We start from the raw sequence: 21,864 nt of genomic DNA, 5'->3' as shown, positions 1-21,864 counted from the left end.
ATATTCTATAGTAATGTACTCCTTTCTAGATTTCAGGAATACAAAATATAACCGAAGGTAATCTTGATCTACAGCTACATGTGCAAACGCTTGTCTGTTTACGTAGCCCATCATGGTCAATTTATGGAAAATAAAAATAATAGTTAACATACCTTTTATCGCAGTAATGTTGCAGTTTAAATGCATTTCACAATCTGTTCATGGTTGTCACTTTGATTAGCATTCATTTCTTTTAATCCATCTTCTTTTGCTAACATTGGGATTTCCTTTGTTTCGATAACAGCTCTATTTATCATTCGAATATATATGCGTCATTTCCGGGAAGATAACTCTGCACTTCACAGAAAAGTGTTCAATTTCTAAACACTTATATCTAAACATGTGTTAAGGGGGATGTACGGCCACCTTTAGTGCAGTGAACGCAAAATGTAAACATTTCTTCTAATGGCTAAAATACATTATATTTTGATCAAATTTTAAGTCTTTTTGATAAAGATACAATAAATATGCATAACCGAATGCATGTTGTGCATATATAATCTATACTTTTGCAGAAAAATGCTTTTGATATGCTCCTTAGAACTGCGCAGCTACAGAATTCAGCAGAGCCTTAAAAAATCCCAAAAAAATATGCAAACTGTGCATTAATGTTCTCTCTACAACCATTTGTTGAGAAAATGTCTAAATTTTGCACTTTTAAATGATAATTTCAAGTTCAAAACAAGGTACCATTGTCTTCAAAAAGAGTGTAACCAACCATGAAAGTAGTTCATGGATAGCAGCACGTGGTCTATTTTTAGCACAGAATCTTGTTTTCCAGTCCTCTTCTTAATATGGAGGGGCATAACAATCTTTAAATGTAGAAGAGAATTACAGTTGCAAAATATTTCAAATAATATGAACACTTTAAAAAGAGGAAAGGTGTTATAGTGTGGCTTGAAGTAATTTATTTAGTTTGAACATAATTTTTTTTTTCTATTTGCCCATATTTTCAAAATAACAATTGTACAAAGTAAAGAGAAAAAATCAACCTATAAACATCTTTAAAATGATGTTTGGTGGTCCTCCCAACTCAGGGAAAAATTATTGGGTCCGTATTTATAGGTTAGAAAAAAAATTCTTAAAATTTAAACAGAATTGTTTACGAAAGAAAAAGAAAAAAATATCGTGTAATGAAATGTTAAAAAAATGAGTCGGGCCATTTCTAGGCAGTAGATCGGGAGAGAGGGCAACCAAATATTTTTATAACAAGTGGTATTATAAGGCTAGTACATGTTCCATCACATACTTAGTAATGCAATTTTTTTTAATCTTTGACACTATTTTGAAAAAAAACAAAGGATTTTCGGGGGGGGGGGGGTAGCACTCACTTTTTTTGCGATGATAGACATAGCATATGCAATGGACCTTTCATTGCAAACATTGTGCTCGCTTCTAAATTTCATAGAAACAACTCATTATATTTTATCAAGCTTCGCCACGGTATGTTCAATGAGCGAGAGCTTACAACGTTGTCAACATAATGAAACATGATGCATTTTTGTGTCCAAACATGACCCCATACAATGTGTGGGTCATTGCAAACATTCTAGCTATTTATGTGAGGTGCCTGAAGGAAATCCTATAAATGCCTATTTTTTCTATCTAACTTATAAACAAAATAGACATATGTACCAACTTTTCGAATGTAAGACATGTAATTACAATTTATTTTTCATGCACTGCGTATTGTTTAACATTTTCAAATTAAATGCTAAGCATCCTCCTTGCAGTGCCCCATTTGAAAATAACTTCTTTCGCCACAGAAAAAAGACCCACCGTAAACACATATGTTTCGGACATTTTTATCTTTTTTTCTTGAGTTTTAAAGAAACCAACAAATTATCAAGACTTGTTCCATGAAAAATTAAATATAATCATGGTAATAAACGGATTTATACACAGCAGATATATGCACATGCCAACCATGTGCTTAGTGGAATAATTTTAGCGAGGAATTTCGAGTTGTAAACAGAAAAGTTTTTCCCGTTTTGCTGGAGTGAGGTTAAAATCGCGTTTTTTCATTAATCAGACGATGCGATGCAACAAATAAAAGTAGTAAGTAATATAACCTAATGATTATTACTTAGTAATTTCTTGTCTTGGTGTTATTATGGTCGCATTTATTCTAAAATCATTGTTATTCGAACTCTGTGTGACAGAGGAATGGCGGACGAAATAAACACATGGCATCAGGAAGACACCCATATGAAAAATCAAATTTTCAAGAATTATGGATAATGACAAGAAAAAAACGAAACAAATGGTTGTAGCCATATTATCAATGAATCAAACTAACTCCATTTTCAATGCATTTTTCATCTCATGAATGCTGTAGCTGCGCAGTTCTAACATGATTAATTTTCTTCTAATTAAGACAAAATAAACTTAATTGTTTACTAATTGTGGTCTCTAACAGTAGATAATTAGTGCATTAGCACTTTGAGTAACTTTGAGCTAGTTGAGTAGAGTATTAAGCGCATTCTTGGTATTTCTTAGTTTACACCAGACTAGATCCAATATGGCTTGTACATCCCCCTTAAATCTTAACATCATTTAGATATAACACATGTTTAGACATAAGTGTTTAGCCGTTAAACACAATCTAACACACGTTAAGACCTAAGTGTTTAGCCGTTAAACACAATCTTATACATGTTTAGGTCAAAACACGTAATGGAAGTGTTTATTTTCTAAGCGCATTTTTTACAGTGTATATATGCCTAGTAGCGCCTTGATTGTCAATGCGTTGTTGGAAGCTTTCACTTCACCTGAATGTCAAATCTATTTTTAAACATCGTGTATGAAGAGTTTTCAAGTCGTAAACAAACCTAAATTCGGACTGGGTATGGGATTTCTTGCAGTTGGTCGACCACCAATAAAATGTGTTGAACACACGAACATATTCTTCGGCAAATCATTGCGATGTAATGCCCGTTGCCATTGAAGTTTCTCTGGCTCCCCTTTCGGCATCTTTTGGAGGCTGTAAGGCACATTGCAGGGACAATCTTTGTGGAGAATGCCGACGTGGTCTTTGCAGAGAGAATGTTTCCACAAATAAATTTTCTTTCTGTTGTTAAAACAATTAAACACGGCGCACGATCCCCCCCTCCATATTTATACATCTTTCACGGCTTATATGAAATGTTATAAACATAGATATAAAATACGCTAATCAAACTGTGTACAGTACTAGTGGTGACATTTTATGTTAGTATCAGATACACTGTGAGCTGGCACAGTTGTAAACGTACATTCCTTAAAGTATGAGTTTGTACAGTGAGCTGGCACTAATGCATCTCATATATATGTTGATACAAGTACGGTTTTGAATGTTCTATGGCACAAACTTTATGAATTTGTATGTACGCACGAGTATTATGTTTCTATGTTCGGGCACTATGAAAATGTACGATATGTTCTGATACAAATATGATTTGTGTGCAAACACCTTCAGTTACTCACTTGTGCATATGCGTACATTAAGTAGTTATGATATCTTCTTTTATTCAACGAATTCAATTGAGTATGAACGCTTTCAACTATGGCTATGATATGAGCATGATGAACATAGACGTGTTTGTTGGACTCAATCATTTTTGTCAGGGCAAGCGGATCTGTAATCAGGCGAAGATTCCTGACGGGAAGTTGATTTGAGTTTACAACAAGCATGTGATTTGTATGATATCACTTAAGTTTCGTATTTTATTCAAGGTAGGAACGTGCCACCTTAGAGAAAAAAGGAGTCGGGCGACACAAGCTGTGGAGCCAACAGAGTCTCAACCAAAACGCAGCGCACCGTCGAAAGACCAGGAAATCGTGGATACAATCCAAAACGCAATACAAGCAGCCATTCCTGGTACGAAGGCGGTAATGGGCGAGATATCCAAACAACAGGCTAGTACAGACACCGCTATAAGGGCAAGTCCTTCAGTGCCTGAGGGGGAAGCGGCCAATGACAGCGCTGTGGAGCCTATGGTTAATCTGGGTATTTCTAACACTTTTCTTGAAGCCCCAGAAAGTATTTCTAAGTCTCTAGCCTTATGCATTGATTCTAAAATTAAATGAAAAATATGGGCAAACGAGTTCGTCGATTTTGGCACTTTACTAAAGCCAACTGAAAAACAAGTAAAATTGTCCACCGAAGAGGGTGATAATGGCTTAACATTTGTAAAGGAAAAATCCATAGGCGCTTGGGTCAAGGATACTGTATTTATACGCCCGTCTTAAGACGGGACGTATTATGTTATAGGCTTCTTGTCCGTCCGTCTGTCCATTCCTGTCCGGCTCATAACTTGAATACTATTAGGCCTAGGATTATCAAACTTTGTCATCTCATACTTCTTGGGTAGACGGTGTGTCGCGCACAAAAAGTAGGTCGCTCTGACCTTTAATAAAGATGCTATAGCCAAATATGGAATAATCCTGTCCGGCTCATAACTAGAAAACTATTTGACCTAGAGCTTTTAAACTTGGCAAAAGTATACATCTAAAGTAGAAGGTGTGTCGCGGCCTATTTCAAGGTCACTGTGACCTTTAATTATAGTGAATTTTTTTAAAAAACTAAGTCTTTCAAATTTTAAATTTCATAATCCTAAAAAATGCAAAAATATAGTTGTATGCTTATTAAAAAACATTAAATTAAGTAAAAACTTGTTTTTTCATAATATTCTTTACAGCAATCTGTAACAAATATTTATGCTTTTGAGAGGAATTCAGTGTGTCCCATGGGCATAATTATCAAGCACTGGTCAAGAAGAATTTTGATAGCAGAAATTTGCATTATTGCATAACAAATTTGAGAGAAATTAATGAGTTATTGTCAGGAGCTAAGAGCATCAGCAGTTATCTTAATTTATCTTGTGGGAGTTGGGCAAATAGAAATGGCCTCATAGTTGTTTTTGTTAATTAAGAGTTCTTGATGGCTAATCCTGATAATGATCTTTCAATTGGTGTAATTAATTAAAACAAATTGATGTTTTAGTGTATGATTAAAACTAAATTAGTATTGTATAATATGATTAAAACTAATTATATATGTGTTCATTTAAAAAAAAAATTATATATATCAATTTTTATATATTTGCAACAAAGATGCTATAGCAAAATATGGAAAAATCCTGTCCGGCTCATAACTAGAAAACTATTAGACCTAGAGCTTTCAAACTTAGCAAAAGTATACATCTAAAGTAGAAGGTGTGTTGCGGCCTATTTCAAGGTCACTGTGACCTTTGATTAAAGTGAATTTTAAAAAAAAACTAAGTCTTTAAAGTCTAAATTTCATAATCCTAAAAAATTTAAAAATATAGTTGTATCCTTATTAAAAAACATTAAATTAAGTAAAAACTTATTTTTTTCATAATATACTTTAAAGCAATCTGTAACAAATGTTTATGCTTTGAGAGGAATTCAGTTTGTCCCATTGGCTTAATAAATATCAAACACTGGTCAAGAAGAATTTTGATAGCAGAAATTTGCATGTCAAATTAGAGAGAAATTAATGAGTTTATTGTCAGGAGCTAAGAGCATCTCTAGATCTGGTGCAGCAGTTAATTTATCTCTTGAGAGTTGGGTAAAAAGAAATGGCCTCATAGTTCTTGTGTTAATTAAGAGTTCTTGATGGCTAGTCCAGATAAATTCAATTGGTGTAATTAATTAAAACAAATTGATGTTTTAGTGTATGATTAAAACTAAATTAGCATTGCACAATATGATTAAAACTAATTATACATGTGTTAATTGAAAAAAAAATCCATTATATTTCAATTTTTATATATTTGCTACAAATTGCAGTCATGTCTCACTAGTAACAATGTAAGTCTCTTAGAGATGTATAATAAGAAATGGAAAATAGATACTTGAAATCTGTGTCAATCTGTTAATCAAGGCTACCTGTTTTTCTTGCATCCTAACCAATTCATGATTATTGAACAATATTTGACGGGCGTATCATGCTGTGGCGGGGCACTTTATTTTTCTATATAATGTATTGTCGAGGAAATTCGAACTATACTCGTCACATTTTTTCAGTGTGCAGTGTTAATTTTTAGTTTTTTGTAAACCTTTCTGCTTCATATTCACTAGAATGTCGCGGAAATTCGATTTAATTGCACGCTTTAAAAATGACATATCCCACTGTATACTAAAAAGAATCAAGGCTTGCAACTTCGTTTGCCCCTTTCCGTGCCCCAGACTCGATTTTTGTCCTTTTAAAAGTTATATGCGCTGCTTACCAGCTGATTTATGAACCCCCATCTCTCCAGAAAATTCTTATGTAATGATAAAAATCCTCAGGTATAAACCTTTCATCCATCTTATATTTTAAATCAATTATTTCTCTCCAATTTCGCTCGATTTTTCGTCTAATCACGGAAGTCACCGGAATTCCAACATCCGAAACCCAAAACGGACGGACAGAAAATTAATTGACAGTTCTGAAAATCGCAAAGATCAGAGTATATGCCGATTAAAACTGTCAAAAACTTCCTATATTATCATTGACAATATATAATATTTTTAACCTGGCGAACTATGGGCATCTGTTTCACGGAACTCTTGTACTAATTTCTATTCAGATAACATCGCAGTTGTATACATCATTAACAAACAAACTTCAGCAGACCCAATAATTATGAAGTTAATGCGTCGTTTCATAGTAAATACGTTAAAATACAATTCTCTTTTCAAAGCAACACATATTCCAAGTGTACTTAATGTAGCTGCTGATCGCCTTTCTCGCTTGCAGGTCCGGAAATTTCAGGACCTGTGTACAAATATGGACCCAGTGCCATCAGCAGTTCACCGCTCAATGCTAACACTCTGAAAGATATAACGACAGCCATTCTGAAGAATTCCCTCGCTCCTACATCAAGGCCAGCTTATGAAAAAACATTTGCTTTTTACGCTGACTTCATGTCAACCTCAAACGAAGCAAAACTATTGACATTGTATTTAACTTCAGCCCCCTCTTTTCCTGATTCAAACGTATAGTTCTCAATGCCCTGGAAGTGAATGAGATGATCCTCGCTGCCATCTATTTCGTTCGATATAACACAGCTTTTAAAGCGTTACCACCGCGTCAGTTTGCTCATTGCAGGTGTCTGACCAGACTTTCCTACCCTTACATGTATAGTCGTAAGGATTCGCCTGCAATTTAAATAAATTATATTCAAATCATAAACTAAAAGATGAATTGTTACGATACCGGTTGAAGGAAGCACCATTGTGTACCATAACTTTACACTTAGCATGTTTATTTTGGTTACCTAATACCCAAAGGCAGATCAAGCTAACAAGAAAATGCATTTCCACCATATAACTACCAGTTGTGCACACCAACCCAGAGGAACCACTGACCCTGGGGCCACATATTTCAAAATTTTGAAAATTTTATAAATTTCATCTCATTAGAAAGTGGTGTTTAATATCAAAGAGCAGATTTTAAAGTATAACTTTATTTTCACACTATGTAACACCCCCATATTAGTTTTAAAATTTGATTATTTTTGTGTATCTTTACATGGAGCTCTTCTTCTAAAGGAGGTAGAAATAGTCTAAAAATGGCTACGACCACCCTGCCCCTTTAAGTAACCAAACTAAGCAATTGCAAATTTCATAGTTATGAATGGCGCCAGACTGCCAGCCTCTTTCAAAATAGTGAATGCCATAACATCTAAAATACCTAAAATAATACATGTACAATTACCAGGTTCGTAGAAGTCTGTGTGAAACCGTCCTCTAGGTGTCGATCGTCTAACCCTCTTAAACTGGTTCTCTCAGGTGGCAGAGGATGGTTTCTTTTGCAATCAAAACGTTTGACTAACGGTTAACTTATTTTTTAGGTGCGCAGCACAGTTAAGGTTACAAAAAGGAGGCGGAGCCTAACTTGACTATGACATCATTCACAATATACGTCATACAACATTTCTTTAAAATACCACAAAATGAGTTTATCTGCTAATTTAACCAGTAAGAAATCATCAAACTACATAAAAACTTACTACAGCGTGTTCTATTGTCGTTAGTTAAATCCCACATAACAAGTTATAAACAAGTCACTGATCGCAATACACTTGTCAATATGACGTCATTTGTGACGTATTTTATATGCAGTGAGAGACAGATCAAGTAATATTTTCTGAACAAAATATGTATTCTCTAATTTAATAAAATATTATTTACAGATATTCTATGGGCCAATAATTTGAATTTAATGTCTTTTTCACTATTTTATTAATATATTTTCTGTACATTACGTATTTAATTGACACTGCCGTATATTTGTATGCAAGTACATCGGAGGGTAATGTGGTGGTTCTTAATAAATCGATCTAGTGCAAGGGCATACACTCTATGGATCGAAGTAAGCTTTTACATTTCGACTATAGAACTATTAAAGTAACTGAAAAGTGCTGCGATCCTGATGAAATCTTAAAAACAATTTCATTATATCAATAATTCATGCCGCTGACCAGCAAAAAATATAGCATTCGGTCATACGAGTATAATTTTAACAATGAAATTGCAGAATTTAGACAGGATCGCAGCACTTTTTAGAAACTACAATGCGTGTTGAAAATATTTATAGACTAAAGTTGGAAATTTAACTTGGTTATGCCCTTGCACTAATGATATTTATATGTCACATCAATACTTCAAGTCAATGTGCTAAAATCGCGTGACTGCCGCATCACGTGACTAGTATAAATATAAAATATTATCGTCCTCTATATGAAGTTATTAATCATATTTACAATTATCCGATATAAATAATGTACTAAAAATAATCGCCATCCCGATTGCGAATACATTTTTAAATACAAAATTAAGTCGATATTTCCATTGCGCACCTTAACTGTATTGCGTGCTTTTAAAATGTGCATTGAAAAATTTTAAATTCCCTCTACATGTAATAAAAGTATGATGTAGTCCCTTGAGAAATTTGAAGCTTTTAGGAATAAAACATATACAACTTACACAATGAGCCTTAAAGATGGCGTAGGGATAATCTCAAAATTTCATGTAAATCAAGCCTATTTTCACTATTTCGCCGCAGCCGCATCTGCTTCCAGGCCCGTGCTGATGACCTCAAGCTACCACACAAATTGCAGAATAACACATTTGTACATACCAATGAACAGCAAGAGATATAGGCTCAACCATCTAAGTTTTCAAGCTACAATTCATCCTGTGAACCCACCCTGCTTGTCTGGTGGAATACCGGTGGAGCGAGTTTTTGAGCTTAGTTTCGTTAGTTAGTCCATTTCCCCTATATAGTCGAGGTGACACTAAAGTGTCATATTTCAATAAAATATACAAGGCCACCAATTCCCTCCAAATGCACCCATAAAATATTCTAGCTATAAAATTACCTATAATATGCATTCAAACCTAAGGTTTCTCTATTTTTTCTGCCACCCCAACTAGTGCTCATATGGCCGGGTACATTGGAAATAGATAAATAAAATAAATTGGAAATACAGTTGGGAGTTTCAACATCCTCTGAGCAAGCGAGGACCCCATATTGTTGTTACGTTTTATTTAATGTTAAACTATCTCTAGTTAGATAAGTTTAAACGTTAGTTTTAATGATTAAGTGTTAACACAACTTAAACATCAAACTTCCGCCAGAGTTCGTTAATGGGTGCGGGGACGCAGAGGGCTAAGAGTAAGTTGCTTAAATACATTGTACATGTTATGTACTTAAGAAAATCTTGGGATGTCGCATTCAAATGTCACAAGGATATATATTAATTAACAAATAAATATAGGAATTCAGTTTCTTATTTATTATATGAAAGAATTAATAATTATTGGTTTGCGGCCGATTTTTGACGCTTACGTCAATATGTTTCTTGTCTTTCTTTGTAATATACTGTGTGTATTTGAATCATAAAGATTTATCGTTCGTTGTCAAGTTTTTGAAATATCTTTCTTGAGTAGTACTCTTTGGTATCTAGAGTTACTTGCCCTATTTTCTTGTGCAAATTTCATTCAGCCATTTCAGTTACATCTGTGAAAATATACATACATGATTTACTTCTTCCTAGTACGTTCTTTTTGTTTTGTGGCCTACTGCCTTGTTAGTTTTTCATAGGAGCTTTGATGTAAAGCTTATTATTTGTAAGTTATTTCGGTAATTATTTATAGTTTTTAGGTCAATCTCTTTTTGTCCGTCGTCGTTTGTCGCCAGTCGTACGTCAGTCGTAAGCTTTTGATTGATTGATTGTATACTGTTTAATGTCCCTTTCCAGAATATTTCACTGATATGGAGACGTCACCATTGCCGGTGAAGGGCTGCAAATTTAGGCCTATGCTCGGCACTCAGGGCCTTTAAGCAGGGAGGGATCTTTATCGTGCCACACCTGCTGTGACACGGGGCCTCGGTTTATACGGTCTCATCCGAAGGACCGCCCCATTTAGTCGCCTTTTTCGACAAGCAAGGGGGTACTGAGGACCTATTCTAACCCGGATCCCCACGGGGTCGTAAGCTTTTGAAAGAGGATTGGTTGAACATTAACTGGAACCCAGAATGTATTTTTTGTAAGGATTATTATGAAGTTTCGGAATCCAATGTGTATTTATTCATTTCGGCTCTGAAACATTTCATCATCCCTTTCTGTAAGTGCTTCAGTTTATCAGAACGTCAAAAATACAAATCGGTTAAAAAGTAGTTACATGAAATTGTAATTACATTTTAAGCTCTACTGGTCAAAGACCAGAAGAGCTTATGCGATAGTAATGCGTCTAGTTGTCCGTCTGTAAACAGTTTTTCAAAATAATAAAAGATAATTCTATATATCGGCTTTTGATTTCGATGAACGGTGTTGCTGTTTTACTAAAAATAAAATTTTCTGTGATATTGTTTCAAGATATTATTTCAAAAGAATTATCCTCCTTCGGTTTTTGTCTAACTTCAATATACCCTTGTAACTTGGCAAACAAGTCTAACATAGGAAATTTTTCTCCAACACGAATATCGGAAAACAATTATTGCTAACTACTGTGTGGAAGTACTAAGTTATAAACATTTTGTATCAGTACTAAATTATATAGTAATAAGCATGGGCATCGGAAGAAAATTAAACTAAAGTGTGTATGTGGGGGGGGGGGGGGGGGGGGGGGGGGCTAAACCAACAAAAAAAGGTAAATCCGAGTTTTCAATGCTTATATAACGTTCATTTTTGCAAAAAAGTGGGGCTAAGCCTATGATAACTACATGTAAAAGAATTCAGATTTTGATATGAACTTATTTACCAGGTACTCATAAACTATTTTCATTCTTTCAATTACAGGGACTTGTAGTAATAACTTCAGTAGACTCCACATATATACAGAGAATAACCTTATCAAGGTATGTAGCTTGTTTAAGTTATTTTATTTAACGACAAAATCTTTCAAAATTGGCTCTTGTAAAAAAAACAAGAGGCCCAAGGGCCTTGAATCGCTCTTCTGATAAATTGTACATCCTATCACTTGTATTTGAAGCCTCTAACCCTCAGTATCCTAAGACCAAAGTTGCATCAACTGACAAAGTTTGATGATTCTTAGCCAATTAGGACTACTTTTTGGTCTACATTCTTGGAAAACCCAAAATACATCAACTAACACAGTTTGATTATTCTAAGCCAATAAATACCTAAGATACTTAAATATAGCCATAAAATGTCGAAAGTAGGTCACCGTGACCTACTTTTTGGTTGACATTCTCCGAAAACCCAAGATGCATCTACTGACAAAGTTTCTAAGCCAGTTAGTACCAGAGATACTAAAATATAGCCAAAAAATGTCAAAAGTAGGTCACCATGACCTACATTTTAGTCGACATTTTTCAGAGTCCAAAGATGCATCTGCTGACTAAGTTTGATGATTCTAAGCCAATAAATACCTGAGATATTCAAAAGTAGGTCATCGTGACCTACTTTTTTGTCGACATTCTACAAAAACCCAGATGCATCAACTGACAAAGTTTGATGATTCTAAGCAAATAAGTACCGGTGATACTTAAATATAGCCATAAATATCGAAAGTAGGTCACCGTGACCTAATTTTTGGTCGTCACTCTCCGAAAACCCAAGATGCATCAACTGACAAAATTTGATGATTCTAAGCCAATGAGTACCGGAGATACTTAAATATAGCCATAAAATATCGTAAGTAGGTTACTGTGACCTAATTTTTAGTCGTCACTCTCCGAAAACGCAAGATGCATCAACTGACAAAGTTTGATGATTCTAAGCCAATAAGTACTGGAGATACTTAAATATAGCCATAAAATGTCGAAAGTAGGTCACCGTGACCTAATTTTTGGTCGTCACTCTTCGAAAACCCAAGATGCATCAACTCACAAAAGTTGATGATTCTAAGCCAATAAGTACCGGAGATACTTAAATATAGCCATAAAATGTCAAAAGTAGATCACCATGACCTAATTTTTTTGTCGTCACTCTCCTAAAACCCAAGATGCATCAACTGACAAAGTTTGATGATTCTAAGCCAATAAGTACCGGAGATACTTAAATATAGCCTTAAAATGTCGAAAGTAGGTCACCGTGACCTAATTTTTGGTCGTTACTCTCCGAAAACCCAAGATGCATCAACTCACAAAGTTTGATGATTCTACGCCATTAAATACCTAAGATACTTAAATATAGCCTTTAAATGCAGAAAGTAGGTCACCGTGACCTACATTTTGGTCGACATTTTTCAGAGTCCCAAGATGCATCTCCTGACTAAGTTTGATGATTTTAGGTCTGAAGGTAATCAAAATATGCCTCTTAAACAATTTGAAAACATATGCCTGCAAAATTCTAAAAGTAGGTCACAGTGACCTACTTTTTCTTAAATATGTTTCAAGGTCCCAAGATGCAGCAACTTACAAGATTTGCTGATTCTAACCCTTTCAGTGCCTGAAATAATGGGATTAAATGTTTTAAAAAGGTAAAGTCATAAAGTTCAAAAAGTAGGTCACGGTGACCTACTTTTAAGTTGACGTTATTTACGGACCCAAGATGCATCAACTGACTAATTTTAATTTTCATGATCATAGGCCTTAAAAAGTTCAAAATATGCCTTCAAATCAATTTGAAAACAAATGCCCGCAAAATTAAAAAAGTAGGTCACCGTGACCTACTTTTGAGTTAACATGATGTGAAGTCCTAAGATGCATCAACTTTAAAGATTTGATGATCCTAGTCCTTATAGTAAGCAAAATAAAAACATTTTTATTAATTGTAAATTTAGGTCAACTTTAAAGTGATCTTGAGACCACGCCCTTTGCCCCAGGGTCATGCCTTGAACAATTTTTAATCTTCAACATATCCTGATCCTTGTATGTAAGTTTGGTGAAAATCTGCCTGGCGGTTCTGGAGAAGAAGATTTTCTGATTATCTCCCCTTATTTTAGGGTCCTAACCCTTATTTTAGTACAAATGGTAGCCCTTGGGCCAAGGATACTCTATAGCAAATTTGGTACTGATTGGCCAAACGGTTCTTTAGTTATGGCTCATATTCTAAAAAGTTAACGCACACCGCACAAATGGCCATAGCATTAGCTCTTTGAGCCTTTGGCTTGGAAGAGCTAAAAACCCACGAGGTCAATTAATTTCCCATCTATAATGGTGTAACTTCTTAGTTATTTGACCGGTCACGGTAGCCTAGTGGTAGAGCGTTCGCTTCGTGATCGGGAGGCCCGGGTTCGATTCTCGATCGCGGCGCCGCGTCATACCTAAGACGTAAACAAAGGTAGTGACTGTTCCTTCGCCAAGCGCTCGGCACTAGAAGTGAAAGTCACGGGTCTTTCGGATATGACCTTAAAAACGTAGGTCCCGTGTCACGGTAGGCGTTGACACGATAAAGAACCCTCACTGCTCAATGGCCCTGAGTGCCGAGTATAGGTCTAAATTTGAAGCCCTTCACCGGCATCGGTGACGTCTCCATATGAGTGAAAAATTCTCAAGAGGGACGTTAAACAATATACAATCAATCAATCAATCTTAGTTATTTTGTTGTTACCTCAGAACTCCACACCCCTTGTTCTTTCTAATTCTTATGTACTTTTGCAATTCTAAGAAACAACCCTGCAATTTTGAGAAACATAATGATTCTGTACATGTTAAAAACTTAATATAGACAATGTTTGAATGCCATAGGTTTCCCAACACTTTACAATATACAGAAGAATAATATATGTAGAGTGTAATTTTTTTTCTTAGAATTTTTTATATTTTATAATTAAGGAATCTACCAATATGTCCAACGGAGTCTCTGGTATAAATGCAAACACCTTAGATTTCATCAACAATCAAGAAGCATATCATCATCACAATGTTTAAATGGGATAATAAAAACACAGTTGAAAAAGTCATTGTCCCAATTGTATTTCCTTGCCTAAAGTCTATTAAAGAGAAAAGGACTGATGTGTTATCCTGACTATCTCCAGTTGCTGCATCTGCAAATGTGATTTTCTGGATTCAATGAAAATAAAGTTTTATAAGTTATTCAATTGTTGAGAAAAGATATTTACTTTCGAGAAAACACATCCTGTATATAATTTTCTTCCGTTTCAGGTTGTAAAAGCATATTCTAGAGGAAGTCCGTATGTTTACACAATTGAGTAGAATGCAGAGGAAATAAGCCAAAGAATAGAGGGTTGTGAAGATAACGAAGGATATCTCTGAGCCTCCATTTCAAACATGTAAAAAGGGCATTATTAACGGAACGAGATAATTCAACAATTAAATGATGATAATCTTGGTATTTCTATAACACACGGTGCGTTTTTTCTTAACGTAATCTCTATTGTTTACAATGGTGATAACCTCGATGTTTCGATTGCCGATTTGTTATCAGCATCTTCACAATCTCATTCTCCTTCCTTTTATTAATTTGGCAGTGATGTACATGTAACAGGCGCTCCTTACAAGTTTGATTCCTTCGTTGAAGGTGAAACAACTTCGCTACGTGTTCCCCTTTTTTCAAGCACCCCCAAAAAGGCACCAATACCAGAAGCAGAAGTTCTTTCATGTGATTTGGACAGAGAACTTGATATCAGTGCGAGTTAAAATCTAACGACATGTACACTTGAATCCAATGTCACCAACTCAAGTTTTTCTAATGGACATCGTTGAACTTACATGTATAACCACACCAAAGGCCAATTCAAAATCTTTACTTTAAGGGAGGGCTTATAACACAATGCAATTAGAAGTGATTGTTTGGTTTTCAAATGCTTGACTCTGTACATAATGCACAGCTGGGAGAGGGAATAGGAGGCGAATGAATCCACTAAAATTACACCCGACTCGGAAAAGGGCAAATAAAAGTAATGGTTGATGAATTTCTTCTTCATATATTGCAATTTTTTAACCTAATCATCTTGAATGATCAAAAGTCTTTTCAAGAATTTTACAATGCAATCGGAAGCCAATTGAAAGTGTGGAGGACAGAACTAATCGATCTTAAGAGAAAAAAAACAGGCCTTCATAAAACTAGAAATATGTCTTTGGGACATGAATTCCCCGCCAAGGTTATATTAGTATGGCAACTATTATACATATTAAATGTCTAATTAAACTTGATTCAAGCCATATACTTTGTTATTATAAAATATTTATAAATCAAATAGTTTTCCATGTGCTTTGTGTAAAATAATTGATTTACAAAGTGTACTTGATTTAAGACTGATAGTTGGATTATTGAAATTCTTACTTTCTGTCATGAAATGTGGCAGCGTTTTTAAGCATAAAGGTACAGGTCATCGCGTACAATGTACAGTACTTTGACTTCGTTTTCTCTTATGTTACTGAACAAGAGGCCCATAAGCCTTATAGGTCACCTGAGTATCAGTTAACAACTTTCTGGCGATTGTATTTGGGTCGTGTTTTAATCCAAAAGCCATGAAATTCACAAATTTTGAAGAAGGCACCAACGCTTATCAAAGGGCAGATTTCAAAGCATTAATTTATTTTAGTCAAAGTACCCTCTACCCCCTGGTACCCCTGACCCAGCGGCCCTGAAATTATCTATTTTGAAATTATAATGTCAGGACTTTTTATGCTTAGGTTTATTTATGAACATGAGAATAACAAAGTCCAGAGGGAGAAGGAAATAATTTTTTTTTAATAAATCAATTATTCACATTTGTACATCCTTTTTTATGCTATTATAATAAGCTCCTTACAACTGGACACATAATGCTCACAAGTAGGAAAGTAGAACATTTAATTGCTTATACAAATGATACTACATGCCTGTATATATTTGTATATTCTTGCCTTTTAATAGTTTATTTTTTTATTTCTTCAGGTTATTGTTTATTTCTTCCTAAAATAGACTTAACGTCTCCCATAGTTTTATTCATTACATCTGATGCATAAGCAGCCCTTTTCTGAAGAATGATGCTTAGACTGTAAGCTATAACAGAGACCTAAATAATGTCGCTGGCAATATGCGGCCTTTAAAAAATGTAGTCTTTGACTGAATGTGCAGAAAAGTGGCTTTTAACTAGGCCTCACTTGTCCTTTCGATTTATATTGCAACACGTCCATTGTACTGTCCTTTCTGTATTCAGTACATTAAACACAATACAATTAAGTAATATAAGTTGTCCTTATACGCCTTTTACGACAAGCAAGGGGGTACGGAGGACCTATTCTAACCCGGATCCCCACGGGGCTGGATTTGGCTATACATGTATATATATTGATCTTGTTCGATCAATTCAGAAAGACGGGGTGATTCGTATCACTATAATAAGACATTTCGCAAAGCTAGACAGGCAGATTCATCTACCTCTTGGCGTCAAGTAGAAAAAAGTGCTATACACTACAGCTTTTATGAAAATATTGGGGGGGGGGGGGCAGAATGGCCACTTCCTCTATATTTCGGAATTGTACCTTTCGAAAATTCTGCTCTAAATTTTATGAAGTAAACCCTGTAAAACAAACTGCAAGTACCAGCATTTATGCGCCGGTTATATCTATTAAAATTTCAGCAATAGTATCAAAGACAACACGAAATCAGTTCAGAATGATCCTTTGTCTTTTCCCGATAACTGATTTAAAATACCGTTCAATGAAGATTAACCCGATTTTCCACAATTTGTGGTATACAAGATGAAGAATTTTACTAAAAGTGCTTCCTCCAAAGAGTTCATTAACATCAACAGATTTGGATGGATATAACAGAGCTATTGTAGCAATGTTCTTATATCAAGGTGACCTTGACTTGTGCCTTAATCAGTAATCACTCCTGCGGTCTTCTCCATACCGAGTGGTTAGGCAATTTCCAGCAGCCATGGCAGAAAGGCGTCGTTGTTTAATCGTCAATTGAAAATCATGTGAACAGATTGTAACAACAACTCTCCGAGCGTCAGCACAGAACTTGCAAAGTTTCTCGTCAAAAAAATTCTCTTATCAAGATTTGTGTTATGATTTATAATGAATTTGACTCTTTGCCTGAATAAACATAATAATAATAATAAGATTATCTGCTTTCAACGACAGACCCGATAATTACCTCTTGTGGAAAGGCAGTTTTTCCATCATTCTGACTGACTAAAGTGTTACCCCATGAAAGAGTTGGATCTTTTTAGTTCTTTGGATCAGATTCGAAGCAACTTGCTATGCGACTTCGCGCATCACACCCGACTTACCTATTGAAAGAACTCGCCAGAATTTGGGATAAGCTCGATGAGCGGTATGGGTCCCAAGAATTGGTCGAGGCAATACTGAAGGTAAAGATAGCGAAGTTTCCCAAAATAACTATAAAGGAATGCCAAAAATATGTACGAACTTCCTGACATAGCCGCTGAATTGGAATCGGTCAAGGAAAACCCTAAATACAAAACCCTATTCAGTCAGCATCTAGAAGAAAGGTTGGAAATCCAAAGAAAAAACGACAGGTATTAGTGAAGTATGTTGAGGACTACTATCATTAGTAGTATTTCAAGATAATTTAATTCTATGGTCCTATGTCATAGCCATGCTTGACTTTTGTTACCCCAACGTTACAAATGGTTTAGGTGCCGGGGATATTTTAGATTCCGCGCGAAATTTGGTCATTGTTTTCCAATATGAAAAGACCATATCGGGGAAAAGATAGAACAATGAAAGAAGAACCACTTTCAAATGTTTTTTTTTTCATTTATCAGAGAAATGCATCGAGACACAAGATCCTTATTTAAAATCATTTTTAGTCTTTTGTCCTGAGTATTTAAAAGGTCCTGAACATCGTAAATACCTAGCAGCAACAGTTATATGTTGTATATATATAAAGTGTTAACTTTTTGCCTTAATTTATCTCATAATTATCCATTGTCAATTGCTCCTTCAATTTTGTAGGCTAATTTCTTATTTTATTACGCTCTTATCAAATGAACCTTTCATTCTGATAATTGATTGTGATAAGGAATTTTTTTCAAAATATGAATGGAAGCTGACAAATTCTGTACGAGAGTGATTAAAACCTTCGTGTTAAACCCCGTCCATAGATCTCTGTGTAATAATGTTGAACTAATTAAATACAGGGCATTACGGTCTTGATTTGATTTAGCTGCGTCTCAAATGTCAACTTGTCTTCGCCAATGGTTCTAGCTAGTGATGTCAGACGCACTTAATATATGAAGCAAAATTTTTTTTATCAAGGAGGGTGAAGGCAATAAACCGTAAGCACAGCATTCTTCGGTGAAGGGCCCGGTTTGCAATTCTATTACATAACCTTCGAAAAGATACTTAGTGTTCTCTCCGCTTAACTCGCCGCTAGGTGACGCTATGAATAGACATATAAAAAGTCTCCCTATAGAAATTTACTCATTCTTCAATTTGGCTCGTGAGTGACACTTAGCTGGAATTGTTACGGTCCACTACACTTCGCGGTGCCCGTGTTCGTTGTTATGTTTTTACCTCGACCTTGGTCTTATGAGGAAACTTTCCGTTGTGTTGAACATACCAGACAGTTTCATGTTCTTCTCTAACTGGTCGAGACAGCAGTCTAGGCTTTGTAAGTCGAGTTCGCCGGCGAATTCTAAAGAACACTTTTCTCAACATGATGGTCGCCATTTTGATATAGGTGAAACCCCAAGTAGTTGGCACACAAAAGCTCAAAATCCTAGTAAGAGTAGAGCAGAGAAAAGGAGACACTCTTGTTCGAGTTCTGGCTCCAGTTCAGATTCTAAAAGTTCTGACAGTTCTAGGAGTAGCAGTGATTCTAGAGCTTCTTCTCGTAAGTCACAGAAGTCGGGTTCGGAATCCATTAATTCCAACACCGGAAGTAGAGAAAACGAAAGTAACACCTCTAAACCAAAAAGAAGTGTAACGTCAGAAACGATTGAAGTTTACGAAAGATTTGACATTAATCACGATGTCGAAGGAGAAAAAATTGACTATGAGTTGAAACAGTTTTGTCTTCCATATTTTTATAAATATTTCAGTGACAAAACCCTGAAAACTTAAGATCCTCGAAAGTATCCAATACCCGATGCAGGAAATTTTTTCATTGAGAAACAATCGGTGTGTTTACTGGGACAGCCGAGTGTGGCAGTAGATCACCACAGGGTGAACGCCAGGGTAAAATTTAAGGGAGATTATAGAAAGGCTAAGGCCATTTTGGATGAAAATTCAAAAGCTTATTTGATAGGAGTTTCTATTTCTGAACTTATGCAACAAGCTCAAAGAGCTAAGGAGAGTACCTTTGCCAGATTTATTGTAAAACTGTACACAAGTCGAGCTTTCAAAATACAGTATTGTAAAGGTAATAATAAGAGCTTTAAAAGAACACTTACTATTTTTTTTAAGCTAATGAAATGAAATTGTAGATTTCATAAGTATACGTTGTGTGTGCAGTCATCACAGTGATACACACAAAAATGGAAGACGAAAATATAAATAAATCGGACCTCCCGAAAGCACCTGGTATTTTTGAAATTATACCTATCGCCATTGATGTCCAAAAAACAATTGAATATATGAGAAAATATGGAATTCTAAAAACCAATTTGGACTGCATAATTTGTAAAATACCCATGGACTTGAAGCCAAAAAAGGACATTTCAGATGGGGGAAATTTTCCAATGCAAAACATGCAAAAGTCCCTCAAGCATAAGAAGTGGATCTTACTTAGAGGTGCCTAATTTAAAAAAACAAAAATGAAAAATAAGTTTTTTTTTACATTTATAAAATTTTAAAATATGATTTGAACAAAAAATGCGGATTTGCTTGTAAAATAAATGTAATTGTCTAAACAACATTTAACTATTTCAGTAATTAATAAATGCTCCTTTATATATATCTTCTCCTTTTTTGTTTATGTCCTAAAATCATTCGATTTGATTCTAAGGAGAATCAAACAAAACAGCCGCAAAGTAAATAATGATAATGTATGAATTAAAACACTACGAATTCTTTAAATTCCATTGAAAAAATTAATTATAAAATTAGCAATGCAATTCTTAAAACCATAACAAAGAAAATGCCGTATATTGGGATTCCCCTATACTACTTTAAAATTCAATTGAACAAACAAAATATTTACAATATAAATTAATTTATGTTAAACAATTGACATGGCAAGAAGGACAACTCTGATTTTTAGCCGGGCTCATTGCTCGTAGAGCAATGCCCGGCTATTGCGACGGTGAGCAACAGAAAATGCCGCTTCTTCACCGCCAAACTGAGTTTACGAGTAAAAATATGGTACGTAGGCCCAGCCGCTGTTGAGAAAACAAAATTCATTCAAACACCTTAGAAAATAGTTAATCGAATATTTTTATAAAAATCTATTGAAGGCCAAGTTACAATCAAGACATAGTTCCTCGAAAACTTACATACTATGGATATCGTACGATTGCGAGAAAAGAAATCCAATAACAGGCTGGTATTGTCAATGTAAATCAGGAGCTCGCACATTAGGCTGCTGTGCACATATTCCCGCTGTGCTATGGTATTGTCCTTCCAGCGACATCAAGATAGTGAGTTGGTACCACGACCCTTCTTTGACTATACAAAAGACGCGGCGGATTGTGACTGGTTGTCTGAAGATAATCCAGAGTAAATGTATCTGTTTAGTTAAATTTAGATCCTGAACTACATGTATAGAAGCTTTCGTTCTGTTGTAAATTTAGAATAAGCCTAATTTTATATATATACCAGGTATTTATTCGATACGTCATTTTAATTCGTTTTCAGAAATTTTTAATACCCCCTTTAAAACGTACACTTCATATTCAATGATTAATTATATGATACCTGTCAACTATATGAAAAATAATTTTAAAAGCATATTTTTACGCATTTATTTGTATTCATTTAAGTATTTTAATAGCAATATCTTTAACAATAATCACTCATATGTTTGATCTAAATACAAACCGTGATGCCGGTTTTCTTGGCTAAACCACATTATTACAGGTTATTCGATACCGTATTTTTAATCCGGGATCTTATATGAAATTAAGTAAAATATGTATATAAATGACACACAATACATATTGATTAAAAAAAGTATTTTTGACAAAAAAAAAATGATTAAAAAAAAAAATAATTTTGTCATAAGGCGAGCATTTTCTAAAGATTTAAAGTCAAAATATGCAAATTGTTAATGGACAATAATTTGCATCACGTTGCATGAATTTAAACATTTTTTTGTACATTTTTTACATTTAAATTTCAAATATAATATATTTCATTTCTATTTATATGACTTATTCTACATTATCTCAAAATTTATGCATAAAAATAAAGTTTAAATAGACATACCCTCAATATTTTTATGCTTGGTCGCCCTTTTTAATTTGTGAATCACGTGACTCGCATGATCGGTGTTGGAAAAA

At 34.7% G+C, this 21,864-nt stretch overlaps 1 pseudogene; it reads left to right on the top strand.

Annotated features, from left to right (window-relative positions):
* Nucleotides 1-18,955: 18,955 nt before the first annotated feature.
* LOC134237526 (uncharacterized) lies at nt 18,956-21,086 on the top strand (annotated as a pseudogene).
* The last annotated feature ends 778 nt before the right edge of the window (nt 21,087-21,864 follow it).

Source organism: Saccostrea cucullata, unplaced genomic scaffold (genome assembly GCF_032062105.1).
Source record: "Saccostrea cucullata isolate Sc308-1 unplaced genomic scaffold, CSIRO_AGI_Scuc_v1 ctg3510, whole genome shotgun sequence".
Taxonomy (NCBI): Eukaryota; Metazoa; Mollusca; class Bivalvia; order Ostreida; family Ostreidae; genus Saccostrea; species Saccostrea cuccullata.
This window is presented reverse-complemented; position numbering and strand designations above follow the sequence as displayed.